The sequence below is a fragment of the Bos mutus genome, chromosome 14, assembly GCF_027580195.1.
Source record: "Bos mutus isolate GX-2022 chromosome 14, NWIPB_WYAK_1.1, whole genome shotgun sequence".
Classification (NCBI taxonomy): Eukaryota; Metazoa; Chordata; class Mammalia; order Artiodactyla; family Bovidae; genus Bos; species Bos mutus.
Window position 1 is genome coordinate 72,704,406 of NC_091630.1, and position 14,957 is coordinate 72,719,362.

The following is a 14,957-nucleotide window of genomic DNA, read 5'->3' on the forward strand; positions in this document are numbered from 1 at the left end:
TCTGCCATAAGGGTGGTGTCATCTGCATATCTGAGGTTATTGATATCTCTCCCGGCAATCTTGATTCCAGCTTGTGCTTCTTCCAGCTCAGCGTTTCTCATGATGTACTCTGCATATAAGTTAAATAAGCAGGGTGACAATATACAGCCTTGACACACTCCTTTTCCTATTTGGGACCAGTCTGTTGTTCCATGTCCAGTTCTATCTGTTGCTTCCTGACCTGCATATAGGTTTCTCAAGAGGCAGGTCAGGTGGCCTGGTATTCCCATCTCTTTCAGGATTTTCCACAGTTTATTGTGATCCACACAGTCAAAGGCTTCGGCATAGTCAATAAAGCAGAATTAGATGTTTTTCTGGAACTCTTGCTTTTTTGATGATTCAGCAGATGTTGGCAACTTGATCTCTGGTTCCTCTGCCTTTTCTAAAACCAGCTTGAACATCAAGAAGTTCACGGTTCACGTATTGCTGAAGCCTGGCTTGGAGAATTTTGAGCATTACTTTACTAGTGTGTGAGATGAGTGCAATTGGGTGGTAGTTTGAGCATTCTTTGGCATTGCCTTTCTTTGGGATTGGAATGAAAAGTGCCATTTTCCAGTCCTGTGGCCACTGCTGAGTTTTCCAAATTTGCTGACATATTGAGTGCAGGACTTTTACAGCATCATCTTTCAGGATTTGAAATAGCTCAACTGGAATTCCATCACCTCCACTAGCTTTGTTTGTAGTGATGCTTTCTAAGGCCCACTTGACTTCACATTCCAGGATGTCTGGCTCTAGGTGAGTGATCACACCATTGTGATTATCTTGGTCATGAAGCTCTTTTTTGTATAGTTCTTCTGTGTATTCTTGCCACCTCTTCTTAATATCTTCTGCTTCTGTTAGGTCCATACCATTTCTGTCCTTTATTGAGCCCATCTTTGAATGAAATGTTCCCTTGATATCTCTAATTTTCTTGAAGAGATCTCTAGTCTTTCCCATTCTGTTGTTTTCCTCTATTTCTTTGCATTGATTGCTGAGGAAGGCTTTCTTATCTCTTCTTGCTATTCTTTGGAACTCTGCATTCAGATGTTTATATCTTTCCTTTTCTCCTTTGCTTTTCCCTTCTCTTCTTTTCACAGTTATTTGTAAGGCCTCCTCAGACAGCCATTTTGCTTTTTGCATTTCTTTTCCATGGAGATGGTCTTGATCCTTGTCTCCTGTACAATATCATGAACCTCTATCCATAGTTCATCAGGCACTCTGTCTATCAGATCTAGTCCCTTAAATCTATTTCTCACTTCCACTGAATAATCATAAAGGATTTGATTTAGGTCATACCTGAATGGTCTAGTGGTTTTCTCCACTTTCTTCAATTTAAGTCTGAATTTGGCAATAAGGAGTTCATGATCTGAACCACAGTCAGCTCCTGGTCTTGTTTTTGCTGACTGTATAGAACTTCTCCATCTTTGGCTGCAAAGAATATAATCAATCTGATTTCAGTGTTGACCATCTGGTGATGTCTATGTGTAGAGTCTTCTCTTGTGTACATCTTACATGTCATCGAATGTTCTATGATTTCCTTTGACTCTAAAATTTCTCTTCCATTTCATTCTGTCAATATCTGTCTTTCAACTTCTATATTTAGATCTTTTAATTTCAGGGTAATTTATTGAGAGGTAGGGTTTGAGTTTGCCATTTTATTATCTGTTTGTAGTTTGTTGTCTTTGTTTCTCATTTCTTTCTTTCTCCTTTTTTGCCTTTCTATGGGTCACATTTTTTTAAGAATTACATCTTGACTAATTTATAGTATTTTAACATATTAATTGGCATATTTTTATTAGTGTGTTCTGGTTATTGTAATCACATGCCCAGGTCTGCTGATGTGTTTATATTTTACCACTTGAAAAACTCACCCTCACATAGGATCTTTTGCTCTCTGAACCTTAAAATACAGTCACGTTAAGTATTTCCTCGAGATACATTGAACACCATGTCCAATGGCAAAGTTGAACTTTTGCTTGAACTATTGAATAAGATTTAAGAAGCTCACAGCAAGATGGTCAATTACATTTACTCACTCTGATTTTTTTTTCCTTTCTTTAGTTCCAAACTTCTCTTAACATTCCTTCCTGTTCAGAGAATATTCTTTGAGGATATGCTTATTAACAAATAATTCTCCTAGTTTGCCTTCATTGGAAAATGTTCATATTTTCTTTTTTATTCTTCCTTTCTTGTGTCCATGGTTTCATATAAGGGATCTGCTGGATATAACTTATCATTTCTCCCTGACTGGTTTCAAATTTTCTTTTGTCTTTAATTTTCAGAAGTTTAATTATGATATATGTTGGCATGGGTTTCTTTGTATTTGTCCAATTAAGGATTTTCTTAGATTCTTGAATCTGCAGGTTTCTTTTGCCAGTTTGGGAAGGGTGCAGATATTATTTGTTTACATAAATTTTCATCTTTCTCTCTCTCTCCCTCCCCTATCCTTATGACACTCCAGTAATATGAATGTTAGGCCCCTTTGTTATTATTTCAAAGGTCTATGAAATTCTGTTCATTTGTTTTTCCAGTGTATTTTCTCTCCATTGTTCAAATTGAATTCTATTGATCTGTCCTTAAATTCATTCCAAATGGTGTGTATAGTTTATCAACCACTTAAGCAGCTCTCCACCAGATTTTATGTTATCATTTTCTTAAATATTACCTCTATTACTTTTAAGGAATAGTTTTTGTACATATTATATGTCGGATAGTGCTACATGCTTCACTCAAATATTCCTATATCCATTTCATAAAAGTGTTGGCGTACTTTTGTAGATGACTATCAACATTATTTTCAACATTTTTATAAATGCAGAAACTGATTTAGAGACTTTATATGTTTTATCTAAAGTTAACACTGTTGAATGATTGGGTGAGTTTGTCATTCAGGTGCCTTACAAGTTTAAATTATAGAACCTTAATTTTGCATTATTGTCCTTTTCAATATAGAACTATTCAAAGATGCCACCAAAACTGGGGAGTTGGAAATTCTACTGGCCACAGACAGGAGACTTGGGATCCAGCCTGACTCTGCCATAGCAGTGCTGAATGTGGACAAGTCCTTGCATTAACCTGGAGCTCATACCTTATCTGCAAGAGCGAAGGTTTACATGCAATGATTTCTACCATACTTTGCATCTCAGGCCCTGTGAACTAAATGCTGGTTGGTACATTTAGTAATGACTATTTTAGTTTTAATATGAGATAGAGGTATTTGTGTCACTGACAAAATCTAGTCCAAAGAGCTAAGTGTTAGTGGGTTTCAGGAAACATTAACCCTAAAAGATGATGCACACAGGATTGGAAGTCCTGTAGTCAGTGTGAAGGGAAGAAAACACATTCCCCTTTGGAGAGCAAGTGAAAGCAAAAGCCACTCAGTCGTGTCTGACCCTTTGCGACCCCATGGACTATACAGTCCATGGAATTCTCCAGGTCAGAATACTGGAGTGGGTAGGGGATCTTCCCAACCCAGGAATCAAACCCAGATCTCCTGCATTGCAGGTGGATTCTTTACCAGCTGAGCTATCAGGAGAGTCAAAATGTGCCTTACTCCACAGCACCCTAGGAATAATAATCCTCTTTAATTTATGCTCATCTAGCATTTTTCCAAACGAGTCCATTTTCAAAACACACCCTTTTAAGCTACTTTGGGAAAACTTAGATTAGATTTATTCAGCTTGATTGCAGGGGCCCCGGCTTACAACTGCTTAAATTGTATGCATCATAAGACAAGACATATAATAGACCTTACTTTATTAGGTGGAAATAAAAGGAACTGCTGTTAGATGGCTATTTCACTTTTGCCTGTTTCATTTACCAAGAGGAGAGAGGCTGTGATTTGTATAATGGATGATCATTCTTTAGGAGTTGTTTATGAGACCCTCATTAGGACAAGCTTCCTTTCATTTTGATTAATGAGAACCTGCTCTGTGTACCTACTGTGTTCAAGTTCTCTGCTCATAAGAGAGTGAGAGGAAAAATACTCAACGCAAGAAGTTGCTGAATCATTACAGTCCACTGACATCCTTTTCATCCTCAGAATCAGAAGTTTTGCTCCCTATATTCTGGGAACTAATTAGGAGCTTTCACATGTACAAAAGTATGATATATTCATTCAAACTAATAGTTATAGCCTGCAGCTCTGAGTCATTGATATGGTTTGTAAGGACACTAATATCTAGGACAAATTCTCATCTCTTTAAGTTCCGGCCCATTTGTGAAAAGTAATGTCTCCTTTCCAGTGGTCTTGGTTTCACACTAAAAATACTTAGAAATAGCATATATAGGTTAGAGAAGCAGTTTTCAGATTTTCTCCAATTCCTGACAAAAGGCTGTGTGTAGGGTATGTGGCTGATGACGGTGGCTTGGAATAAGCAATGAAGGGGATGGAGGTGGGGAGAATGACTTTGACAGCTTCTTATCACTAGCGATTTCCTGGTGGCTCAGATGGTAATGCATCTGCCTGCAATGCTGGAGACCTGAGTTCGATCCCTGGGTCAGGAAGATCCCCTGGAAAAGGAAATGGCAACCCACTCCATTACTCTTGCCTAGAAAATTCCATGGATGAAGGAGCCTGGTGGTCTACAGTCCACGGGGTCGCAAAGAGTCAGGCACGATTGAGTGACTTCACTTTCAGTTTTCTTTTACCACTGGCAGCCAGAAAACCTAGTCCCACCCCCACCATCTGTCACCAAGTTGACCGAGTTAGCCTCTTAATGGGCCTTCTGTCTGATTGCTCTGCCATCTCTTACCCACATGAGACCCAGAGGAATATCTCCTTTTGAACTCCGATTAACATATAATACAAAAAGAGTATGTATACAACAAGCCCCCAGCTTGATGAATTTTTACAAATTAAACACCTCTTACAATTGGCTTCCAGATGAAGAAGGAGAACCTGCTTCTTGGTCCTCAAACTTCCACCTGCTCCCGCCAGACACCAGCTATTCTCCACAGCAACCAGCATCCTGACTTCTGAGAGCAGAGAAGAGTTGTGCCCACTTTGAATGAAGAAATTCAGCACTTATCTTTTGTAGCCATGATTTTCTTCCCTGTACAATGTATTTGTCAGATTCATACATACTGTTGTAAGTGAAAACTTTTAAAAACATAGATCACACCACACCACTCTCCTACCCCAAAACTTTGGATGCTTTTCTGTCACGTTCAGAATGAAAATCTTACGTTGAGGCACAGAAGTTCATTTGCTCCATCTCCCATTCCTTTCCCACCTGGCCCTGCTTCTTATCTAGCACCTCCTCTTTGCTGCTGTCCCTGGAATTCACCCAGGATGTTCCCCATGTCAGAAGCCACTGTCTGAGTTTGGGGTTCTGATGCCCAGTTGATAAATGCCCAGTTTATCTGTGGTCCTAGCTCATGAAAAGCAGATACGCAACCTTGAATCCACTCCTCAGTCTCCAGTGCCCCTCCCCTCCCCGCAGAGCCTGACCACAAGTCTCTGAAAACATGCCTCCCATTCTTCCTGCTACATCAGTCTCCATGGGACCTAGTGACACGGTCACCCTTCATCAGCAGCCACCCTTTCCCGCAATCACTCTTTACTTCTACAGCCATATTTTACCCAGATCACTTCCTCCCCATGGAATGTAACTTCACTTCCAAACCAATCTCACCATCTCATCTGCTACCAATTATATCTTTAGATCTGGTCCATTGGCCATGGCTGGGTTGAACAAATGTAGTTTCTTTTATATGAAATCATGGAATTTGGAGTCAAAGAACTTGGATGTTAGCTTATCTCAATTTCTATCTTTGATTTGAAATGCAGACTACTATGCAGTGGAGACATTACTTTGCCAACAAAGATCCATCTAGTCAAGGCTATGGTTTTTCCAGTAGTCATATATGGATGTGAGAGTTGGACCATAAAGAAAGCTGAGTGCAGAAGAATTGAAGCTTTTGAACTGTGGTGTTGGAGAAGACTCTTGAGAGTCTCTTGGACTGCAAGGAGATCAAACCAGCAATCCTAGGGGAAATCAGTCCTGAATATTCATTGGAAGGACTGATGCTGAAGCTGAAACTCCAATACTTTGGCCACCTGATGCAAAGAACTGACTCACTTGAAGAGACCCTGATGCTGGGAACTATTGAAGGCAGAAGGAGAAGGGGACAACAAAGGATGAGAGGGTGGGATGGTATTACCAACTTGATGGACATGAATTTGAGAAAGTTCCAGGAGTTGGTGATGGATAGGGAAGCCTGGTGTGCTATAGTTCATGGGGCTGCAAAGAATCAAACACGACTGAGCAACTGAACTGAACTGATGCAGTTGGTAGGAACTAGCATTTATTGCTGAGTGCTTAGAAGTTGCATGTGGGAGTCAGACCACCTGGATTTTAAGACTAGCTTTCCTTAGGTAATCACTGTATTTTTGTGAAGATTAAATGGGCTGGTACACATAAAGTATTTAGAAGAATTCTGGGCCTGAGCAGTGCGCAATACTTGTCTGTATTATTGTGATCTGCCACCTCCTCCAGGAAGCCGCAATCACTCCTCCAAACACATTTCCCCCAGTGAGTTGGAAATACTTTTCTTGAAGCTTTCCTGACTTCCGGGCTTCTTCTTCTCTATTAGCAAGCCACGGATCTGGACATCTCTCCCAGAAGGATTTTACTTCTTGAGGTCAGGGGGCTGTTTTTTGGTCTGTATCCTCTGTGTCTGCAGAGAGGAAAACTTTACCTTGTTAGACTTTCTAGTCTGGAGAAAGAAAGGGAAAGTCCACAGATGCCCACGAGATGGAGCTGTGAGTCCACAATCATGATGAACAGGGATTCCAAGAAAAGAAGAGCCAGAGAAAGACCCCATACAAACGGCCACCAAGCCTGTCTCCTGGGGGCCGGGGGGTTTCCCAGGTGACACTCGTGGTAAAGAATCCACCTGCCAAAGCAGGAAATGTGAGAGACGTGGGTTCGATCCATGGGTCGGGAGGATCCCTTGGAGGAGGGCATGGCAACCCACTCCAGTATTCTTGCCTGGAGAATCCCACGAACAAAGGAACCTGGTGGGTTCTACTGTCCATAGGCTCTTAAAGAGTCAAACACAACTGAAGTGACTTAGCACGCAGCATGTAAGCCTACAGTATGTGTTCTATCAAGCTTTCTTTTCAGATGTTAGGGAAAAATTCAAAAAGAACTCTTTTTATTGAATGACTAGTATGACATTTGTGCATTGATGTAATTTCATTTCATGGTCACTGAATGAGTAAATCCTTACAATCACTTTGCAGAGCCTGCACTGTTATAATGAGCACACTGAGGATTCCAGAGGTCAAGTTCCTGGGCCGGGCTCCCTTACAACCCTCATTGGCTGCCAAGTCAAGATCTGATTGTTACTCCTTATAGATTTCAAGCCCACATTATTTTCAGCTCCAGTGCCCTACAATTTCAGAGAGTGATGGCATGAACTTTCATGGGTACCATTCATGGGTGTATTTGTCCTCTCTGTAGTCCCTCCTATGGGGACTAGGGGATGAATTGGTCACCCATGACCTTGTCTAAAAGTTCCACAAGCAGTCATCACACACAACTTTTATTACATAGCTTGCTGTGTTGAAATTATTAGTTTAGGCTCTAAATGATCTCCTGTGCTATGTATTGTAGTGGGTCTGTCTCTTTAATAGATTTTCCAGTTTTCACTGCAGGCTAGTAAAATGCAGACAGTAGCGGGGCAAGGGATTATGTCCCTGGTCTTTTATGTCCCTAATTTACTAGACGACCCCGGGGAAATCAGTTACTATCTCAGAATTTGAATGTGTAGACCTCTGAGATCAGTTAGGTTGGTGAGAAAGCTTGTCTTTTCATGGCTGTAACCATGCTTTGATTTTTTTCTTAAAATAATAGACCAAATTTCAGGACATCAGATGACAGAGATCAGTCCAAGAGTTTTATGCTCCTCTTTTTACAGGTCAACTGCCCGAATAGATTTTATCCTTTGAAAAACATTTCTCTGTGCCTCTTGGCAATAAACCGAGTGGAGAGAGAGATGAGTTGGGTTCCTGCTCTGTGCTCCTTAATCAGAGAGCCCCACCCTGCATTCAGCCTTCTGCCTAAAGAGGAGCATCTGGGCTCAGTGAAGTGCATCTCAGCCCAAGCCTGGTGATCAGAGGCAGTTGACCAACCAGGGCTTGTCCTCAGCCAAACAGCCCAGAAACCACACATCCAACCCGGCTACTTGCAGCACAGAGAGGGACTTCCTGGTCTCTTTTTATTACTCTTCTATGGTGTTTCCAATATTCTGTGGTAACAAATTTCTGTGAACTCAGTAGTTTGAAATGGCACAAATCTGACAGTTGTTCAGGATCTGTCATGGGTCTCAGCGTGACATGGCATCAGCTGGTCCATGCTTTTTGCTGGAGGCTCTAGAGGAAGACGCACTTCTTTGCCTTTTGGATCTTTTAGGGGCCACCTGCATTCCATCGTTCGTGTTGCCTTTCTCCATCTTCAGCATATTTCATCTCTCACTGGTGTGTGTGTGTGTGTGTGTGTGTGTGTGTGTGCGCGCCCACACTCAGTTGCTCAGTCATATCTGACTCTTTGGCACCCCATGGACTGTAGCCCACCAGGCTCCACTGTCCATGAGATTTCCCAGGCAAGAATACTGGAGTGGGTTGCCATTTTCTCCTCCAGGGGATCTTCCAGGGATGGAACCTGCGCCTCCTGCATTGCAGGCAGACTCTTCCGCACTAGTGTCACATTGAGGTCATCTCTCTCTCTGACCACATCCAGAAGAGATTCTCAGCACTTAAAGGAGATCATGAGGACATCAGCCCATCTGGAGAATGCAGGATAATCTTTCCACTTTAATGTTCCTTAATCACACCTGCAAAGTCCCTCTTGTCCTGTAAAATACCATCTTCATGGGTTCTGGGGATTAGAGCCAGGATATCTCTGGGGCACCAAAATTCTACCTGCTACACCGTCTCAAGGTGGGAATTGTGAGTTTATGGGAAAATCCATGTTCTACTTATTTCTCTCTTATTTGGAATCAAAGGGACACATTTCTTCTTAAACTGTATAAAAATATGTACATCAAACAAGTTGAGAAATTAAAACAGTACTCAGATTTCCTTTGTTCAGAAAGGCAAGTATTTTATGGGAAAGATGGTTGTGAATTTGGTCTGCCTTGCTTAAGAATACTGATCTTCATTTCTTAATATCCTCTCTTCCCACAGATAGAATGAAAAAAATCATGTGACAGGAGTCAAGGCCTTTGACGCACACTTGGAAAAAAAGTTATCAAGAGGGTTAGATCTTTTCTCTGGTAACTTCTGATTTCCAAGTAACATCTCTCTGCTCCTACATCCTCAAGAACACTGGAAATAGTTTATATATCCTGTTTTATAGTATGTAGGAAATGATAATAGAAACAAGTGAAAGTGTTAGTCGCTCAGTTGTGTCTGACATTTTACAACCCTATAGACTATAGCACACCTGGTTCCTCTGTCCATGGTACTCTCCAGGCAAGAATTCTGGAGAGGGTGGCCATCCCCACCTCCAGGAGATCTTTCCAACCCAGGGATTGAACCCATGTCTCCTGCATTGCAGGCAGATTTCTTACCATCTGAGCCAGAGGTGCTAGTTAAATATAAGGTTTTAACATGGGAAATTTAGACAGCCCTGGGATGCAAGAGCTCTCATACATTCTTGTATGTGGGAAGAATTTTGGTCTCTTTAGATCAGATGCCTGGAGCACTCCCTCCAAGACCAAATGTCTCCAGACATTTCCCAATGTCCCTCGGGGGCAAAACTGCTTCTTGTTGAGAGCTGAGAACATTACTCTAGAGTGGACTTCCATCATTCTCTCTCTTTTCCTTTCCTTCCCTCTCTCTTTCTGCACACACAGACACAATCTTTGAGTCTGACAGTTCCCCAGACACTAGTTATCTCCCCGCTAAATATTCTCCTCTTCTATGATACATTTTCCACAATACTATTACCCATCCATCATCTGAAACACAACGTTGGGATTGTCTCCTAGACTCCTCCGTCTACTCCTCTTTCTGTTTCTGAAGCAGTTCTTCGATGGATCTTATTCCCTGAAGTCCTATTGTTAAGTGTCAGTCACTCAGTTGTATCTGACTCTGCAACCTTTGTCCATTGGATTCTCCAGGCAAGAACACTGGAGTGGATGCCATTCCCTTCTCCAGGGGATCTTCCCAACCCAGGGATCGAACTTGGGTCTCCTGCACTGCAGGCGGATTCTTTACCAGCTGAGCCACCAGGGAAGTCCTATTACCACCACCCTAACCAGGCCTTACTCATCCCTTTCCTGTTCCCTACTGGCAGTTCAGCCCCTAACAGGTCTCGCTGCTCCATTCTCCCTTCCCTTCTAGCCATCAGCCACACTGCCAGCACACCAAACTTTCTAAAATGCAAATATAACACTTGGAATCTGGCCCTTGTAATCAAAGCTTCAAGCACAGCAGAGGCTCTTCAAACTCAGTCTCAGGTTGTATTTCCAGCCTTTACACTTAGAATTTCTGTGCTTGGGCCTCAGTAGACATGGGCAATTCTCTGGTCAAACTTGCCTTTTGGGGACATTACAGTTGTATTCAGGGTGATATGTTGTTTTCAATACCAGTTTGTTTCATCTTTGCACATCAAAATTCTTAGAAATGTCCAAGGTTCAGCTCAAATGATGCATTTCTTTGAAAATTATCTCAAAAGGGCAACCCACTCTAGTATTCTTGCCTAGAGAATTCCATGGACAGAGTAACCTGGAAGGCTACAGTCCATGGGGTCGCAAAGAGTCAGACAACACACTTACACCTTCTCCAAGCCTTCTGCTTCCCTGAAGAATCAGTCTGTTCCCATTTTATTTCGACATCCATTTGTTTTTGTCTTTTTAAAATTCTTTTGATGTGGACCATTTTTAAAGTCTTCATTGAATTTTGTTACAATATTGCTTCTGTTGTTTATGTTTTGGTTTTTTGGCCTCCAGGCATGTGGGGAATTAGCTTCCTGACCAGGGATCTAACTCATACCCCCCTGCACTGGAAGGCAAAGTCTTAACCACTAGACCACGAGGGAAGTCCTTGTGCATTCATTTATGATTTTATTTGTCATATTAAGTGCTCAATAAATATTTAATTGAGTTGAGTAGTTTGATCATCATGATTTAAATGGCACTAATTGCTTAAACAGGGCACTCATGGCAAAATAAAACCAATGGATGACCAATAATGTTTAATTGCTAGATGAAAATGTAGGAATTGATGATAGATGAGGATATTATTGATAGGGACTTCTTTGAACAATCTGAGCCCAGCACCAAACAGATCTGGGTTTCATTTGCAACTCACAATGGTTTCTGTGAGGTTGGGTATGTCCTGTTAACGCTAATACGCAAAACAGGAAATCTTATGCCTACCTAGAAGTGTCAAATCTGTGTGTGTAAATACATACATCACCATACTGACCCTCTTACTGACCATGAAAAGCTACTGATTTGTTTTTAAGCATTGGGATGTGAGTATGGAATGATGGAGCAGAATGGGTTCGGAGGAGAAACAGGCTATTGTGAATATCAGCCAAGAGTAAGCTAATGTAGGGTAAAGAGAAAAAGATATTCCCTGGGGGGACAGACAACAGGCTTAGCCCTGAACATACTGGAAGACACGGCCAGAGCATATCCACGTGATGTCCAGGTCTCAAGTCCCATTCAAACTTTGATGGAATAAAGGGACCAGTGACTGTAAACTCAGACCCTGACTGATTCCAAGCTCCATGTTTGGACCACAGCCTTCTTTGGTTCACATCCCTCACTTGCACTGGGTGAGTGAAGCTGTTTTGTTGTTCAGTTGCTAAGTTTTGTCTGACTCTTTGCGACCCCATGGACTGCAGCACGCCAGGCTTCCCTGTCCTTCATTATCTCCCCGAGCTTGCTCAAACTCATGTCCATTGAGTCGATGATGCCATCCAACCATCTCACCCTCTGTCATCCCCTTCTCCTCCTGCCTTTAATCTTTCCCAGCATCAGGGTCTTTTCCAGTGAGTCAGCTCTTCCCATCAGGTGGCCAAAGTATTGGAGCTTCAGCTTCAGCAGCTATTCAGGGACTAAAATTCATCGGTCTCACGTGCTCTCAAGTTCCTGGAAGTCTGCCCCAAGTTCACTGTATAGACACCAAGTTTGTAATTCTGAAATAGCACTCAGAGAGAGGTTGTCCTTCAATTTAATTTGATTCAATCAATATTTACCAAAGGTCAGCCGGGTTAATGCAGTTAATATAGTGGATTCCACAAAGAAGAACAAGAAAAATGAAAGGTTGAGCTTCCTGGCTTTTAATAGTTTACAATATAATTGGAGCCAAAAAATAGAGGCAGGACAGAAAATAATGTCTCTTAGTAGAATGCACTGTCTGTTTATGAAACATATTTAAAAGACCACTATGCTTTATATTATGGATTTAAAAGGTCCTTAGAAAATTTCTATAAAATGGATCAGATATCACTAGGGGTTTCCATTATAAAATGACAGACATGTACCATCTGGGGAGAGGGTTCTTGCTGGAATGACTCAAAAACCTTTGGGAAGATGGAAATTGAGGAGTTGTTGGTTACTCTGTCCTTCTGCAGGCAGCTGTCTTCACTAGCAGTTCATCCCTGTGCCTCCTCCGGGGAACCTCCCTGCCTCTGATGGATTTCCCCATGTGCAGTGATCCTCTCTGGGCTGCAGAAGTTTGAGATGTAGTCTGTGAGAGTTGGGCATGAGCAGGTTATTCATCACGCATACTCACAGCACAGAAGAAGAAAATCACGTGTGGGTCAGGGCACACCACGTGCCAGGAGATTATGTTGGAGAGCAGAACAAACATCCCGGGGTGTAGGAGGCAGGCTTTGCAATATCAGGAGGGGCAGGTGTCCCTTTTTTCCTGTAGGAGGTTGTGATTGGCTTGTTTGAATAATTCCACAGGCTGGCAGAGAACAAAAACCTTCTACTTAGGAGTAAGCAGGAGGTGTGCATGGTCCCTCTGATAGAGAGGGCTGTTTGGCTGTGAGACTTTATCCATGGGAGCAGGGGTGGGACCATGGAACTTGCAGTTAGGTCACTGAAGCTCCCTTGGTTTCTCTAGATGTCAATATAACATTAAGGCATAACACTGAGGCTTGATTTTAGATCTTACACAACAATGGGGATTGTGAGTATCCATTCCCTCTCTGCTATTGACTTTATTCTCCCATTGACAAATGGCAGCTACTTTTTCAAAATATTCAAAGCCAGGTATTTTTGTTGTTGTTGTATTTACTGAACCAAATTTCATTTCCTCCAAGAATCTCCACTTAGTAGCTTTTATTAAAGGCTTTTGAGGATGAGCCACCTTGTTTGTTATGAAATCAACCAGCCCAGACCTTGGAGAAGGCAATGGCACCGCACTCCAGTACTCTGGCCTGGAAAATCCCATGGACGGAGGAGCCTGGTAGGCTGTAGTCCATGGGGTCGAGAAGAGTTGGACACGACTGAGTGACTTCACTTTCACTTTTCACTTTCACTTTTCATTTTCATGCATTGGAGAAGGAAATGGCAAACCACTCCAGTGTTCTTGCCTGGAGAATCCCAGGGACGGGGGAGCCTGGTGGGCTGCCGTCTATGGGGTCGCACAGAGTTGGACACGACTGAAGTGACTTAGCAGAAGCCCAGACCTATGCTGTCCTGCCTGGTTCTGTGTAAGTACTTATTTATTGAACTGCATGTGGGTCGGCGGTCCCATCTTCCTCCTTTAGAAAGCTCTCAGTCCTGCAAAACAGTGGCATTGATAACATCATGAATGATATCCATAGTCTCTAATCCTATCAGGAAAGGGGGTTATCTTATTAATTTATCAGGTGATGACATGGAATCCCAAAGCAGTTAATTAGCCTGCCCAAGGCCACATTGCTGGTGAGAGTTGGGTCTGGGACATTTCATGTTATACTTGGGTTTGTTTTTTTTGTTTGTTTTTTTTCTTTTCTTAATTTGCCATACAGTAGAGCATGTGGGATCTTAGTTCCTCAACCAGAGTTCGAACTTGTTATTCCCCACTGTGGAAGCGTGGTGTCTGAACCACTGGGCAACTTGGGAGGTGCCTCACATTATACTTGTAATCGCTGATATAGATTATAGCGTATTCATTGCTTATACCCTGTCTCTCTCACCTACAGTGTATTTCCTGGTGACAGAGACCATTTCATAATCCTCTTTGCATCTACCACAGTAGCTTCATGGTCAGGGCAAAAATAAATGTCTGATGAAAAGACATCATGTTTTGCTGTAGTCAGAATGAAAGAGGAAGTTAAGGAGGAATGAGGAAAGGTTGAGTTACTGAATTAGGGAAGCTAAGGGGACCCTGAGGATCTGAGTGGGTCCCCTTGGGTAGGTTAGATGTCTTATCTATCTCCTCCTTCTTCTACATAAGTTGGAGGTTTGGTGATGGTTAGTGATTCAGTTCCCCTTAATCCCGTAAGTCTTAGCCCATCCTGGATTGGCTAAGGAGTCAGATCCCAAGAGAAATCGAGTGGGCTAAGTCTGGATTGGAGTCTGAAATGAAATCTCCCACGACCTTCAGTGAACCTCGCCTTTGGAACTCACTTCTGGAGCGACTTGGGTTCATCTTCAGGATCTTTGCTACAGTAGGGCAGACTTGCCACCTGCCCTACAGTGTGGCCACCAGAGGAAAAGAGAGCCACAGAAGTAGGATTCAAGGCTGCACTTTCTTTCTGACTCAGGGAAACTGTGGAGCAGGGCCCACCCTCAGTGCCTGGTGCAAACTGCCCCACTAAACCCTCCCAAGGGCTGTCTGAGGGGATGACTGTCCTTCTCTGCAGTTTACAGTTCACACGTGAATTCCGTGGCTAAACCAGGAGAGGCTGGAGCCCTTGTCTTACTGCGATACCATCAGTAAGGAGTCTGCTGAGAACTAAATAGATATTCACTGGGCATCG